Here is a 17,435-nt window from a genome sequence, read left to right on the forward strand (position 1 = left end):
AAAGTAATCCTAGAGAAAATCATGAATCAACAGTAAAAAGCATTTTCCGGTACTTACAAGGGACTATAAATCTTGGATTATGGTATCCTAGAGATGAAAACTTTGAATTATGTGCATACACAGATGCAAATTGGGCAAGAGATGTGGATGATAAAAAAAACACCACCGATGGAGCATTCTTTCTTGGAAACAGACTAGTTTCTTGGTTGAGTAAGAAACAGAGTTGTACATCTTTATCAACAGCAGAATCAGAATATGTTGCAGCAATAACTAACTATACACAAGTACTATGGCTTAAGCAAATGTTGAAAGACATAAAGGTAAAATGCAAGGAACTTATTACTATATATTGTGATAACACTGTAGCAATTGATATATCTAAGAATCCAGTACTACATTCTAAAACAAAACATGATTCTATCAAACTAAATTTTCTAAGGGAAAAAGTTGAAGAAAAGGAGATAAAACTGGTTTATGTGAATACTAAAGAACATCTTGCAAACATTTTTATAAAACCTCCGCCTAAGGAGACTTTTGAATATCTTAGAGATCAGCTTGGAGTCATACCACCACCGGTAGAGACTTAGATAGTTGATGATTGTCATCAACCGATAGAATTAATAGACAAATCTTTTACTTTGCTTTTTGATGAGGAAGCTACTTCTCAAGGGGAGTAGTTGGTATATTGAATTGATTGGTATTTTGTATATGAACTTAAGTTTTGTTGTAACTTTGGCATTTGATGTCAAAGGGGGAGAGATATCTATGGAAAAACACATTATCTTTTGAGGAGAGATTGGTATTGAAAAACTTTGGATACCACATGTTGCTCCCAAGGGGATAGATTGTTGTTTGGGAGAGATTATTACTGTCTATATGTATTTTGATTTCTGGTTATGATCTTTTTGGAGATTGTTGGTTTTTGGTATTTGGTATTTCTGTTTTGGCACTTTGATGGTTTTTCCATCTTGTGTTGCTATCAATGCCAAAGGGGGAGATTGTTGGTATTTTGGTATGGTTTTGTTATTGATGTCAACACCTACTAAAACACTAGTACTTTGGAGATCCAACAACATTCATCGGCAAGCAAGTAACTATTGCATAGTTACTGGTATATGGTTCACTGGCAGGATATAATGATCACTGGCACTTGGAATGATATGGAAGACACTTGGTAATATTGAAGACATCGTGTGGACATTTTGTATTAATGAATTAATCATTGGTATATTCATATTTGCATATTTGCTTTTACCGACAAATAGGTGCAGGGTTATCTAGGGTTACACAGACATGTTTATCTTTTTCAGATCAGCATGGCACGCCATGGAGATGATTAATTATTGTTGTAAATGCATTAAGCTGACATGTTCAATTGGTTATTGCATCGGATATTATATTGTTTGTAAAATATTTTTATTGTAATATCTTGTAGAGACGACCTACTAAAATTGGTCTTAGGTTATGATATAAATGTAAGATCTTATTTGTAAGATCAAGTGTGGAATGCGAAAAAGAATTGTGTGAAGGTATATGTGAGATTAAGTAGTGCAATACATGTAGACATCATTTGAAGGTGAAGTTAGGTTTTTGTGGAAGCATATCAGTATTATATCGGTACTGAATCTAGCATATGAAGATGCTATTTTGTGCAGTACAATCTTATTGGATTTAACCATCCAACTGTAGTCAGTGTGACTCCCATTTTGTGATTGAGCAGTGAGCTCTAAGTTGTTGCCCTTTTTGCATGTGCAGACCCTATTTATGTACACTTACTATCTACAGTAGTATCATCTAATTGTGGGTAAGTTTCCCACCGTGGTTTTTCCCCTTACAGGGTTTCCACGTACAAATATTGGTGTTATGTGTTGTGGATGACTTTGTGTTTATGTTTCATGCACTAATCTTTATCGGTATAACAATTAATTGTTAAAACTTGTAAGGCCTTCCCCAAACCAAGCTTTGATTAACTTAGTTGACCATGTTTGACCCTATTAATAAATGTTTTATAATTCAATAGAATGGACTGTGTTAGACAGATAGATTGGTGAGAAAAGTAATTGAACCAAGTTATAGAGTTATTGCACCTTGTGGTGTACATTTTGATGTGTTATAAATTTGAAATCCTAAAAGATCCATTGATTGGATAATCTTGATTTAACATATGTCAGCTATATCTGGATGTAGAACTTATATGATTCCATGATTGGATAACATTGATGAATGTTGATGCTTTATTTATATGCTTTATGATATAGAACCCTACATGATTTTTGAATAGGAAGAATTTGCGATGATATATGTCATTATTGGATTTGCAGGACTTTACTAATGATGATAGAAATAGGATGTATGTTTTATGTGTGGATCAAAACTATGAGAATTAGGATAATTGCTTATGTGAAATTACTTGGATATAAGATGTATTAAATTGTTCAAATGTAAATTATATGCAAGTGTTTGATGTGTATTATTATTCTTGTGCTTTATATTATATGAGGTTATTTGAAGTTACTAATGTGTAATTGGGATGAGCAGGAAGTTATCCATGTGACCATGGAAATATTACGGAGAACCAAACCTAGACCTATGTATGTTCGTAAAACCAGGGTTTGTCTATTTGGAGAGACAACACCCCGTTTGTGTCGTATTTTATTCATAATAGTAAATGATGCATGTGTTAAATGTTATTTAATTGATTTATTTAAATCCAACAAGAGACACAATTTCATGTATAATCTTGTAAAAGTATTTTCTTTGTGTCACTTGACACATGTGTGGATTTATGTTTGAGTTTTTAAATTTGTCTCTTGGTTTAACTATAGCTTTTTCAATTAATGTAATGAGATTCCATAAATGCCTTGGGTAAAGAATCTTTGGGATGGTCAACATAAGTTTGACCCGAAAATAAACTTCAGAGGGGTTATAAAAGGGTTAAATGGACACCTAGGGGTAGTTTAATAAGGTTTCCTAAAGCCCATAAGGTATACCTAAGGGTTAGGGGTAATTTTAGGCAAGTTTCTACTCCCATGTGACCTTTTACGCACCCTAAAAAGTGACTTTTCTAAGTTGTGCGAAAATGGAAATTAGAAGACTTGAACTAAGTTGTGAACCTTCCCTTTTGAATGAGAGTTTCCTTTCCCATTTTACCTTTCCTTCCTTTTCAGTTTTTAGAAACTTGTGAGAACTCTCACAAAGGGCTTCTTAAGCAAGAATTAGAAAATTAGTAGGTAATCACCCACTCTCCATTTTTTGAGACAAAAGAATTTTGAAAAGAAAAAAAGATAGATTTGGAATTGGAGAATTTGGTTGAGGGTAGAAAGAAAAGGCTTGTGGAATTGGGCTGCTCATCCTCAACAAAACTAGCATACCTTTGGGCAGTTTAAGGTTGGTTTTACTTTCTTGAAATGCTGTATTAAAAGAATTGCTTGTTAAAGGCTAGTTGCCCTTGCATGTATTCCTTGGAAATTTATTTGGTGTTTTGTGCTTATGTAATTTATGTGTTTTGGGAGTAATCAAGTCCTCCTACTCTTGGGAGAGAGGATGGTCTTGTGGGTGGTAGAAGTGACAGCCCTTGAGTGAGAGGCTCTCGTTATGAGAGTGATCACAAGGGATTTTATGTGACCCTTGCTGCATGGCTTGTTTATGCATTGGGGTTCATAAGGAGGGAAATAAGGCATGAATGCCTTGGAGGGCATAAGGAATGTGGGGTTGTTATACTTGATGTATTTGGTTTTCCATGAGGTGGCTATATGTTTTGGTTTACCATGAGGTGGCTATATGTTTTACCATACTTGCAGTCTCCTCAGGGTACTTGGTCCACTACCACCCTTGAAAAGACATCACAAATGTGTGGTGTAGTGTAGCTTGGGTTGGGATTGTGTTTGAGCTTGTGTTTTCCCTTGTCTTTTGTGTTTTCATGTGTGTAATCCTGTCTAGGGCTTGGTTCTCTGAGCTCGGGGGTGGCTACTAGTTAGCCTAGGCTGGGAGGTGAGCACTCCATGGTCATAGTCTATGATTTAATTATAGGTTGTTGGAAGAAAAAAGAAAGGACAAGTAGGAGTTGTTGGACCTATGTTTTGCAGAAAAAGAATTGGAAATAGAATAGTATATATTTTAAGTTGCAGTAGTGTGAATGGTAAACTATGTTGTATCTATTTTTGGAAAGGAAATGTATCTATGTTTTTAAGATACTCATTTAATAGAAATGAGAGATCCATTTGTAAGGTTGTCTATAATGTATTTTAAATATACTTAAAGGGAATATATTGTTTTTTTAATTAAAGTATCTTTGACTGCAAATGAATTATTTATGTTGAGATTACGTTGGGTATTGTTCTTGAGATTTTAAATGATTGCAAGCAAGTTACTATGGAAATAATTGTTCAGATATTTCAGTAATCAAGGTTAATGAAGTTGCTGTATATATCAATTTAATCTCTATTATTTTTATTATTTCAATGTTATCTAGTTTATATATAATTGTTGTATCATTTTATTTAAGTCTGTCATTTTACTAAATTGCAGAAAATAAAAAACCTAGAGTTGGTTAGCCTATTTAATTTAAATAATGTCATATTCAAATAGATTCAGTTTTACTTCTATTGAATTTTGTCCATCATTTAACTACAGATAATAGGTCTAAAGTCCAATGGTTTATCTCAGATGTTAGCATATGAAATTTAAAATAAAGGAAAAAGAAAAAAAAATAAAAAAATATTGCCTTATTTAGATTTGAGAATTATTAATAATCTACTCTAGGATTTTGAAAAAAAAATAATAATAACCTATTTTTACTTAAAAGAAATTAGCCTTAAATCTAATGAGAATCCAAAGCATATACATATAAATAAATATATATCTATATATTTATTTATTTATATTTTTTTTTTTGTCAATTAAAATATATTAACATATTTAACATATTGGTGCATATGTATATATAAATATATAAATACGTATATATATAAATATGTATATATATATATGTATGTATGTATGTATGTATGTATGTATGTATGTATATTCATTTTAAATTTAAAAAAAAAAAAAAAAAGTAAAATGGCTGGGCGACTTTCCCTCCCGCACTGTGGGCGACGTCCCCTCAGCGGCGGCCGCAACCCATAGATGGGGAGGCTTCGGTCCCCCTCTGTGGGCGGCGCAGCCGAGCTGCGGGTCGTGTCCCACAGCAGTAGCTAAGGCCGCCACTGTGGGCCGAGACCCGCAGTCACGGCTGCGACTGTTGGTTGTGGGGAGCCCTTCCCCCTTGGTTTCCGCCCCCCCCTTTACACACCGCAACCCCGCCATTACCTCCATTCGGCCCTGCATGATCCATCGCCACCGCCTTGCAAAGAAAAAGATAAAAGTTAAACCCTAGCCTGGGTAGGGCTAGGGTAGTATAAAGATAGGGCTAGGGTAGTATAAAGAAAGAGGAGGTTTTTCTTGGAATGTAGGCATTTTAATATTATATACAAATTTAGTTAGGGTTTGCATGGGCAATATAGTAGGGAATATAATATATATTATTATATTATTATATATATATATTTTATTACTATATATATATATCATATCATTATATTATCATAGTATTTTTTATAATATCTATGTATATTTATTAAATTATATATATATATATATATATATATATATATATATATATATATATATATATATATATATATATATATATATATGGTTGTATATATATAATTATGTATATAATTATATAGGTGGAGATGTTTAGGAATTAAATATTAATGAGGTTAATATTTATTCTTTTGTTTTAAATTTAAAAATATTGAGATGTCATAAATTAAATATTAACGAGGTTAATATTTATTTTTAAACTTCATAAAATTGAGATGATATGAAATAAATCTTAATGCAGTTAATATTTAATTGTGAATCTAAATGGGATGAGATATTTATGAATTGAAATCTGTGGATTATTATTAAATTTTAATTAAATAAAAGGAAAATATTCATTTCAAATATAATCGACCCTTTAGTTGCTTTAGCTCAGTCTAATATTTAATTATCGTTAAGAAAAATAAAGACACTTATAAATCTAGGTGTCGACACTAATTTAAATGCTTTTTAAAAACAAATAAAGACTATTGGGAGTTAATGGTATCCTTGTCTATCAAATTTAGATTTTTGGATTCAAAATTATCTATTGGGCTAATTTTGATGAGTTAAAATAGTATTTAATTATTTTAGTATCCCGCATTTTTATTTAACTAATAATTTGCTTACTTGAGCTAGGAGTTAAGATTAACTCTAAACATAGTAAGACAAAACATGTTATAATATTTTATATTTGTCAATTTAATGTTTTAAGTTGTGATTAAAAAAAAAAAAATTTACTCCGTTCTTGCCCTAAATTTTGGGCATGACAAAACTATCTATCGGCATACTTAACTGGTTTACCGATATTAAGCATTAAGTTGGTTTAGTTGCTTTTGGTCTGAATTTATTTGACAACTGATTCACCCCCCCCCCCCTCCTCTCAGTTGTCTCTGGGACCTAACAATTGGTATCAGAGCTTAGTCCTCTTTTGCAGAAGTTTAACAACTTGAGGAGATCCAATGTCTACTAACTATTTCAGGAAGGACAATCCTAAACTTGATGGAACCAACTATGGCATATGGAAGATCAGAATGGAGACACATCTGAATTGCATTGGAAAGGACATCTGTCTACTAGGTCAGCCTAGTCCAACTAACTTGACTAAAGATGAAGAAAATGATTGCAAAGCAAGAGAAGCACTTTTGAGCGCATTATCAAATCAACAAATCATGGGACTATCAGATAGGTCTATTGCTAAAGCTATTTGGGATCATTTGGAAACACTGAATGAAGGAGATTCCACACTCAAAATTGCAAAACTTGAAAGATTCCAAGTTAGGTATGAACATCTGAAAATGGAAGAAGATGAAAGGATTTCTTCTTTTATGGAAAGAGTAAATGAAATTGTTTTGGGTATTAAATGTTGTGGAGGAACCTTAAGTGAGGTTGAAATTGTTTCAAAAGTTTTAAGAGGATTGCCACTGGCATATAAAATGAAGGTTACTACTATAAATGAGTTGAGAACAATGCCTAATACATCAGTAACTAGGATACATTGATTGGAAAACTTTCAGCTTTTGAAATTGAAGAATTTGGTCTCGATGCTACTATTAAGACAGATTTAGCCTATAAAGCATCAACATCATCTACTCCATCATTTGACAAATCTAATTGGAAAGCCTTTTATGCAAGAGAACTTGAAGAAAGTAGGAAAGAGAATGAAGAACTTGAAGAACTTGAAGCACTATTTGCAAGGAAAATGCCTAAAGGTCCAGTTGGAACTTGAAGTAAGTTGCAAGGAAAATAAACTTCCTCAGTTTTTTAAAACCTCGACATTGGCATCAAATCTAATACAGTTATCAACACCTGAGGCCCCAGTTGAACTTATTCAAATTTTAATCTCAACATCAACTTTAAGGCTGACTTCTTCATCAACATTACCTTCATTTTCAAAATATATCTCTCATTAACAACTAACTCTCTCATTTGATGGAGTGCAGGTATCACCAAATAGGTATTTGTCAGATGTGTCTTCCTCGAGTGGGGGAAATGTAGGAATAGAAGACAAAAGTGAGACATGTAGTAGATCTAAAATAGGGAGATCAACTAGAGGTCAAAAGATTAAAAGAAAATTCAATAAACACATGGAACTTTTCCTTGCTGAAGGGGGGTCATGTTCTTACGATGATGAGACCAAAGGTGACATCGAGGTGCCCTTGAGGTACAAACATCTATAGAAACAATGGGTACCCAAAGAACTTCCTCCAATAAACACTAATCTTTGTGTTAATGAGAGGATATATCACATAACACCTTCATCATTACATGGTTTGGGCCTATTTTCCATGGATGGCATAAAGGTCTGTTACAACAAAGTTCCTGAATTGATGGAGTGTGTCAGACCTTGTTACAATTACAAAAATTGCATGCAGATTGGTTGATATAAAAAAAGTATGTGTAGGTATGCAATGTCAGCAAATAATATACAACTGAAAGATAATGGTCAAAGTAAACGAGTGGCTGTATACATTGATGGAAGACCAAAAACAACAGGGAATATTGCAGGTTTTATAAATAGTACACGACCTGGATCAACTAATAAGCAACCAAATTTCATATTTGAGGCACGTGAGGGAAATCGTGTATTTGTATGTGCAATAAAATCAATAAGTGTAGGGGAAGAGCTGCTAATTGATTACAATTTGAATCATATAGATACAAACAAAGTTACTATCATGCGGGTGGTGTAGTGCCCCTACCATAGTCAGCTTTGTAAAACTGGTTTGACCTTGGTTGACTTTTTTTATGTGGCATTCTTGGATGGTCGATTTACCATTATGTAATGTTGTAGTAAGATATTATGATTATTGTGCATTAATGTGCTTTCGCATCGATTCTTATGTAAGTTTATTTGTTCTCCTGATTCATGTTATTAAGCTTGGGCTAACACTTTCATTAAATATATATATGTATGCTTGTATGGCTCATGGTTGTAGGAGATTGTAGGTACAGTACCACCTAGGATCGAGGTTCATCTTCACCTGGATTCATAGGTTTGAGTGTACATATTTGGCCCTTAGAGTTTGGATTAGGGGGTCATGAAACCCTCATTTTACCCTAGTTGTGCTCAAGTGAGCATCATCAGTTGTCTGTTGGTTTCCCTTTTGTTGGGTTTGTGGGTCATATATCTGGTGTTCTTTCTTGGGTTGCGTGCTTTACGTGTGGTAAAATTGAGTATTTAATTTGATTTAATGTGTGTTTACACATTGTAATTAAGGAACTAAATTAAATAGGTTACTTTTATGTGATTAATCATTAATTAAAAATTGCTCTATTCATGTTTGTAGCAAGTTCAATTTAATGGTTATTTTAAATGATGAACTTATCCAGTTTATGCTTTTTGAAAGGAAAGGTTTAATTTATTCAAAATAGAAATAATTTAACCTATTTGGCATTTTGGAAATAGAAAGGTTAATTTCAATTAAGAGAGAAAATGAAATTTTATTAGAAAAACAAGTTTAGTATATTTGATTTGTTGAAAAGAATGATTTTTGGATTTTATTGAAAGAAAGTATTTTAAATTCAAAAATAAGAAATTAGGTCAAACATTCCACCATTTAACCTAGGTTTTGGAAAAATATGGGGGGGATTATTTTTGGAGAGTTATTTTTTTTATGGAGAAATTTGGGGAAGAATTTGGGGCATTTGGTGGAAGGAGTTTGGGGTATTTTGCAGATGGAGCTCATCTTCAACACCTCCAGGATAGCATTCAAGGTTGGCATTTTGGTTAACCCTTTTGTTTTTGTTGAAATTTGTCTGAATTTAAGGAGCTTCCTGTGTGTGTGTGGCTGCCTTTTTCTTTTAGAAAACTCTTTCATTTTGGATAGGAAGTGAGAAATTAATTTAGTTTTGAATCCTTTGTTTCATGGATGCAAATCCATTTCTTCAATTTGGGAAAGAAATGATGTTTTAAAAATGACTGGATCAATTCTTTGTTTTATCTCAGAAAATTTCTAAGTCTATTTTATTTGGGGGTTTTGGTTTGAAATTATAAAAAATGCATTTATATGTGTTAATCTTTTTTTATTTTCTGGAAAAATGTCCTAGAGGTTGCTCCCAATTTTTTTTCTAAGTATTGGTTTCTTGTTTAAAATTATATCTAGGTTTGTGAATACCAAGAGATTGGAAGTTGTTTGAAGTCTCTATTTGAGACTGTGAATATTAATCAAGCTAGGTTTTCCTTTTTGAAAAGCTATTTTTTTTAAAATATAAAATAAAATATGAATCTCGAAACAAGATTGTTGTTGGGCGGATTGGGTTTTGGAGGGTGGAGGAGCTAAAGCTCAACCCACGCCCCCCCCTCTCCTCCCTGTGTTCGTAGCCTTGACTGTGACCACAGTGTGGCCGTAGAGGCCTGCGACCACAATGTGGCTGCAGAAGCCTGTGACCACAGTGTGGCCGCAGAAGCCTGCTTCCACATTGTGGCCGCAGCGACCTAAGTCCACAGTGTGGCCACAGAGACTGCGTTTGGGCACACTCCATCTCCCATGGATGGAGGGTGGGCCCCGCAAGATTGCTTTTTTTTTTATATTTTGAAAAAAAATATATAAAATAAAATAAATGCATCGCGTTTTATGATGTGATTTAATTAAAATTTTTTTAATATACTTTATTAAAAGTTTTAAAATAATATTTTATTATTATTAATTATTAATTAATATTTAAATTGTAATGTTATTATTAATTATTAATTAGCATATATTTTATTAAGGTGTGTGTATATATATATATATATATATATATATATATATATATATATATATATATATATATATATATATATATATATATATATATATATATATAGTTTGTATTTTTATATATGTATGCATGGAAGCATCAATTTATTTGGGAAAGGATCATCGATTTTAATTTCCTTTTTAATGAACATTTCCATTTTTTGGAAAGAATGTTATTGTATCGCAAGAGATGAGTTTAGATTGTTGTTTTTGAACAAGTCTGAGAATGATGTTTTATTTGGAAAAATAAATATCATATTTAGTTGTTTAATGTTTATTTAATTATATTCATGTGAATTTGGTTTGAAAATCCATGATGATATATTTATGTTATGTTATGATGTAATCAAAATTTAGTGAGTTAGAAAACCATGAGCGACATGTACCTAGACAAGGTAGACAAATTGTAATCAAACTTAGATCGATTAGAAAACTGGATCGTTTGTAATGTTTAAATGATATGGAAGAAGACTGTCTTTTCTGATTTATGTCTATGCATGTTTGTTTTTCTGTATTCGCATTTGCTTAAGAAATGACAAGTCCTTGTTTGTGAATGTTGGATATTGTCACATGTTGATTTGGGTACCTGTTTATGTCTTTGATCTCGAGTGTTTACTGTTTTCATGTGTTGGTGTTGTATCCAGTCATGTCTTGTTGTTTTTGCCCTTGTGAGAACCTGATATTCATGTTAGACCATGGGTTTCTTATGATGGGTTGCGAAGACTTAGTTTCATGGATGCACCAGTTGATTTTTTGTATTTGTTTCTTATTATGTTCAGTTGGATCCTTTTCCTAATTCAGGGATCATTCTTGTATTTATTGACTGATGTGGTCGTATGTATTATTGGTTTAAGTACGCCTTGATGGCAAGATGTAAATGATGTGAACCTTATGTATTCTTCACCCTATTATTTTATCAAAGAGGTATTGTAGTTGAGCAGACCCGGAGATGTAGCCCACTAGGGGTGAACTCCGATATCATTTTGGTGTTATGTGATGTTTATGTTATTTTGTTTCCTCTCTAATTTAGCATGTATGGATGGCATTATGTTAAAATGTTTATTGTGGATTAGATGAAGTTAATCGTAAATGCATGTATGTAGTCATCTTATTAATGCAGTAATTTGGATCACAAAGAATGTAAATTTGAATAATGGAATTGTATTCATTTGTTGATAATTCAATTAAAGTATGCTTGGAAAGCATTTGCTATCTTATAATAAAATTAAAGTACGTAGTGAAATTAGATTGATGATTAATGTTTTAATGAAAGTTTGGGCGAAATGTATGGTTAAAATTGTAATGGATGAACCTAATCATGTTGTCTATATTTTAACCTTAATGGATGAACTCATCATGTTATCTATATTTTTAACCTTAATGGATGAACTCATCAAGTTATCTATATTTCTAACCTTAATGGATGAACTCATCATGTTATCTATATTTTAACTTTAATGGATTAACTTCATCACGTTATCTATATTTTTAACCTTAATGGATGAACTCATCAAGTTATCTATATTTCTAACCTTAATGGATGAACTCATCATGTTATCTATATTTTAACTTTAATGGATGAACTTCATCATGTTAACTATATTTTAACCTTAATGGATGAACTTCATCATGTTAGCTATATTTTTAACCTTAATGAATGAACTCATCATGTTATCTATATTTTAACTTTAATGGATGAACTTCATCACGTTATCTATATTTTTTACCTTAATGCATGAACTCATCAAGTTATCTATATTTCTAACTTTAATGGATGAACTCATCATGTTATCTATATTTTAACTTTAATGGATGAACTTCATCACGTTAACTATATTTTAACCTTAATGGGTGAACTTCATCATGTTAGCTATACTTTTAACCTTAATAGATTAACTCATCATGTTATCTATATTTTCAACCATAATGGATGAACTCATCTTGTTATCTATAATTTTAATTTACCAAACGAATTATATCCTTATTTAAATTAATAACCGGTAATTAGGTAAATCAGCTTAATTGGGTTAATTAGCGTGGGTTGAGTTAAGTGTTGAATCAAGTAATCATGTTGGGAAACCCTTTGGGTGTTAGTTAAGTATTTTGTTGTGTTTAAAACTCTTAAAAAGAATATATATTTGCATTCTATTCTAGTGTTTTAGCTTTATCCCTTCGGGGTTTCCTAGTGGGGCATTACAGGTGGTACGTACTATATACCATTTAAACCAACCTCCAATTAATGACTCAAATATACTATTTTATTATCAAGTTTTTTTGCTAAGTCTATTGGTTTCATTTCGCTAACATTTTTTATATTTTTTCTTTGTCATAAGGCGACATGGATCTGTCACATAGCACAGATAGGGATATAGGTCCTGACACTTCTACCAAGAAGGTAAACCTCATTGTAATTGTACAAATTAGATAGAAGCAAACTGTTACATTATTATGTTCTTTTCTTGAGTGTTTTGGAGTAATTTTGATAGTGTTAATAATATTCTTGTCACAGATGGATGTTCGGGGAAAAGGAAAGGGACCTGCAATACCTCAATGCCTCTATAGGGATGTCTACTCAATAGTATTATACGATGATGACATCGCATTTACCAAAAACCCTATAGAAATGATGAAAAAGATTGTTAGAAAAATTAATAGAGAGATTATTACTTTGACATCCATGAGCCCTCAGACCGATGAAATAAAAGAGAGGGTGCAACAATTGATGCGGATAGTACAAAACTTGCAAGTAAGCAACAATGAAAGCTTTAATTATAAAAAAAGTTCAATAATGGTTTATATTTTATTCTCTTTTATGTCATTAACTAAAATATGTACGTGTTGTTTTTACAGGATTTTATGCATCCTCATCAACTTGGTGGCCATGATCAGGATATTGCAAGTAGTTCAGGTGATGACCATGTTCTATACATTAAAACTACTCCTTCTTTGGACTTGTGAACTTGCTTTTTTAATGCTAGTGTTATTGATCATATATTTATTATGTAGTTGATGCAGAGGGATCAAGTTGATTCTCTTCATGGCTGATCATTCATACCTTAGGGAAACAAACCCCCTTACACATCCCTTCACTTGTTATCAACAAACCCCCAACACATCCTTTTTCTAGATCCTTGACTTGGATCAACCTCTCACTTCATCACATAATTTTTGAGAGCTTCATACTATGATTTGTTCTTCATTGTCAACTCACCTTTCACTATGTGATACTCTCTCCTTGTAAAGCTCATCACATTCTACTTGAGCTCACATTCTACTTGAGCTCAACTTCCAACAAGACAAGTTACATGTTCAAGCAACTCCATGTTAGCCTTAACATTGTGAAAATAACAAGTATTTCAGCCATCATACCTTAAGATATACTTACCCTTGTCCTCCAAGAGTGTTCTTTCACTGTCCTCATCTCATTAATGTCTTCTCCAACTACCCAATGTTGGCTTGATGATAATTGTAATGACTAAACTTCATCATATGTTGTCACTGATGAAACACATACACACATATGTTCATATTCTATACTGGTGTGACTTCAAAGTTGTTTATACTACAACCGGTATTCTAGAGGTTTATATCCAACTAGTACATGGTGACAACTAATATCTATATATGGAGACAACTAGTGGATTTTCATAACTTGACATCAGAATGAGAATCCAGTGGAGATTATCACATGAGTGTTGGCATTATGTGAACCGGTATGTGGACATAATGACATTGTATGTTGTCATTGATGTCAATATGTTGAAGAGGTATGAACTGACATATGGTTATGGGAACCGACATATGTGAGAACCGGTATAACACTGTGAACCAACATTTGTGCCAAAGTGAAGTGCTGTGCTTGTTCAAGAAGAACCAGTATATGGTTATGGGAACCAGCACATGTAAGTGTTGTATGACTACTGGTTGGTAGTCTCAACTTCAGGGTTTCCCGTTGAAGTGCTTCAAGCCTGTATGGCTCAACTGGTGATCTTTGTGTAATGAGTAAGTAGTATATCAAAGAACAGATCATGTTGCCATGTTAGCCTTGTGCACGTGAAGGATCTTGCATGAAGAAGACTATCCCTATCTACCTCAAGAATGTGCAAAGTTTGTAAACGGTGAAAACACCTAATGGATTATCAGCCACCATGAAATCAGTGGATAATGAACGATGGAGAATGTCTTGAAATTTATTCAAGATCTATTGCATTTAATACAGTATGATCAATGATCAGGATTGAACTGTTTGAATTCCTTAACCTAACAGGTCTAGGGTTTAGGGTTTAAGCTACTGACCTGTCTATTGTCCTATAAGGTTGATGTTGTGATTCTTTCAAAGGTTGTTGGAAAAAGCTGTGTGTGAGTATCCAAGAGAAGGGATATGAGATCCTTGCCAGAACAGAGGAGAGAAGTGATACCTGTAGAGTGTAAGTGCAGAAGGTGAAGAGGAGCTTAAAAAGATCTGCATTGGCATTGAGTGTTGTTACCAGATCATTGTAAATACCTGTTGATCTCTAACCACCTCAATAGTTGGAAAATCCCCTAACAGGGTAGCTTTAACCGACTTGCTGTAAATCCCTTAACAGGGTAACTCAAAGTTATTGAGATCTAGAAAGCTAGAGAGCTCTAGAAATCCTTTAGCTATTGATTTTTTCAAATCCTCTAACAAGGTACCCTTAACAGGGTTTAACCCTTAACCGGGTATTGTAGCCATCCCTTAACCAGGTGATCTCTAATAGGATCGGTTCCTAGCAGAACCTTTTGTAATGTCTTTAACCGGATAAGGCTTCTAATAGAGCGGACTTCCAAAGAGTTCAACAATAAGCTTGTGGGTATTCATCCCCACCGTGGTTTTTTCCAGTTGGGTTTCCATGTGAAAAATATGTGTGTCATGTGTGATGCTTTGTTATTACCTGCTAAGCATATGATGGTTCTATGTTTTATGCCTGTCAATAAAACATGTTGAACTAGATATTGTGAAGATATGATGATAGATTACCTGTTCATGCATAAGGGTGAAATGGTAGTGTAGTTCTGAGTAGAGTGGAAAGATCAGTGAGTAACCGGTTTATGATTGTTTTAGTTGTTCTGAGTTTTACCAGTTGCACTCTGTTTCAAACCAGTGTCACTGTTTTCCAATCACTTGGAGTGATTGCTACTGAACCATTTTAGGTCTATATTTTGTCTGTACTGATTCACCCCCCCCCTCTCAGTACCGGTTTGGTACTATTCATTCATCATTGAGTTATCAATTGGTATCAGATCTCTCTAGGTCCTCTATGTTGTAAGCTTAATCGCTTGAGGTAAAGATCCCAGTCAGATGATGAAGAGGGAAGGTCCAAAGTTTAATAGGGAAAATTTTGGTATATGGAAAGATAGGATGAAGATATTCATGAGAAGCATGGGTACTCAACACTGGAGTTATGTTGATAATGTCTATGTTGTCCCTACCGGTACTCTCACCGATGACCAAAAGAGAGAGATATAAGAAAATGGGCAAGTCATGGAAGCCCTTATTAGTAGTCTATCTGACATTGAGTTTATTGATGTTCAGGTCAAGGTAAATCCCAAAGAGGTATGGGATGCTCTTGAAAATATCTATGGTAGTGATGAACATGTAAAACAAACTAAGGAAGAAAGCCTGAGAGGGAAGTTTGAAGATATGCAGATGGTTGAAGGTGAGACCATTCAACAGTATGGAATAAGAATAAAAACAGTTGTTGGAGAAATCAAGAGTGCAGGTGATAAAATAGAAGATTCCACTATGGTAAGCAAAGTCCTGAGATCCCTATTGTTGGTTAAGGGTTGCTACTTTTCAAGAATTGAGATCAATAGACAAGACTAAGGTATCCTTGGACTCCATCATAGCCAAGTTGACAGCCTATGAGCTAAATAGTTTTGATGGCAGTGTTCAAAAGACTGAATCAACTTTTAAAGCCTCTACTATACCATCTAGAAAAGGAAAAGAAGCTAGCACTAGTGGTGAACCTAGACAGAGCAGAGAAATGGATGATGAGGAGATTCTAATGGCATTTGAATCTCTCCTTTCTAGGAAGTTTCCTAAAGGAACTGGTAAATACAAAGATAAGCTACCTTTGAAATGCTTTTCTTGTAACCGGATAGGACATATTGCTATAAACTATCCTAATGGCAATAACAAGGACAAACCAGAAAGGTTCAGGAAATTCAAAGGAGGAAACCAGAGAAACTGTTTTGTGGTAGTTGATAAAGGTGTCATAGATGAAGAATCAGAGGATGAAGAAAATGAAGATATTGTGTTTGTTGCTGTCAAAGAAGATGTGTTAGACAAGAAGGCTCTTGTCTCCCAGTTTGATAATTCCAATAAGTGGATCATTGACAGTGGCTGTTCTCACCATATGACTGGTGACCGGAGAAAGTTTCTATCCTTGGAGGAGTATGATGGAGGTGTGGTTCGCTTTGGAAATGATGCACCATGCATGGTCAAAGGCAGATGGTCCATCTCTTTGAATGGAAAGAGAAGTGCTGACAATGTGTATTGGGTTGATGGTCTCAGACGCAACCTTCTAAGTGTTGCCCAACTGAATGATAGTGGCCTCACTCTAGAATTCAAGAATGGAGTTTGCAAAGTCAAAGGAAAAGATGGTGAATTGGTGGCCACAAGGATGCAGACCAAAGGTAACCTATTTCATCTGAATGCAAAAATAAGTACATGTCTTATGGCTAAGTTTGATGATAGCTGGATATGGCATAGGAGACTCTGCCATGTAAACTTTGATAACATTGTGAAGGCTAGTAAGATCAAGGCAGTTAGAGGGTTACTGGTGCTAAGAAAACTGGATAATACCTTATGCAGAGAGTGTCAATTGGGGAAAATGTCTTCCTCGACCTTTAAAGGTAAATCTTTCACTGCTGACAACTTGCTTGATCTTGTGCATACTGATTTGTGTGGTCCTATGAAAACTAGAAGTGTGCAGGGTGATAGGTACTTAATGATTCTCACTGATGACTGCTCAAGAATGATGTGGGTCACATTCTTGAAAGACAAGTCTGAAGCCTTTGTGAAGTTAAAAGATTTCAGAGAAT

The sequence above is a fragment of the Cryptomeria japonica genome, chromosome 6 (genome assembly GCF_030272615.1).
Source record: "Cryptomeria japonica chromosome 6, Sugi_1.0, whole genome shotgun sequence".
In the NCBI taxonomy this organism is placed as follows: Eukaryota; Viridiplantae; Streptophyta; class Pinopsida; order Cupressales; family Cupressaceae; genus Cryptomeria; species Cryptomeria japonica.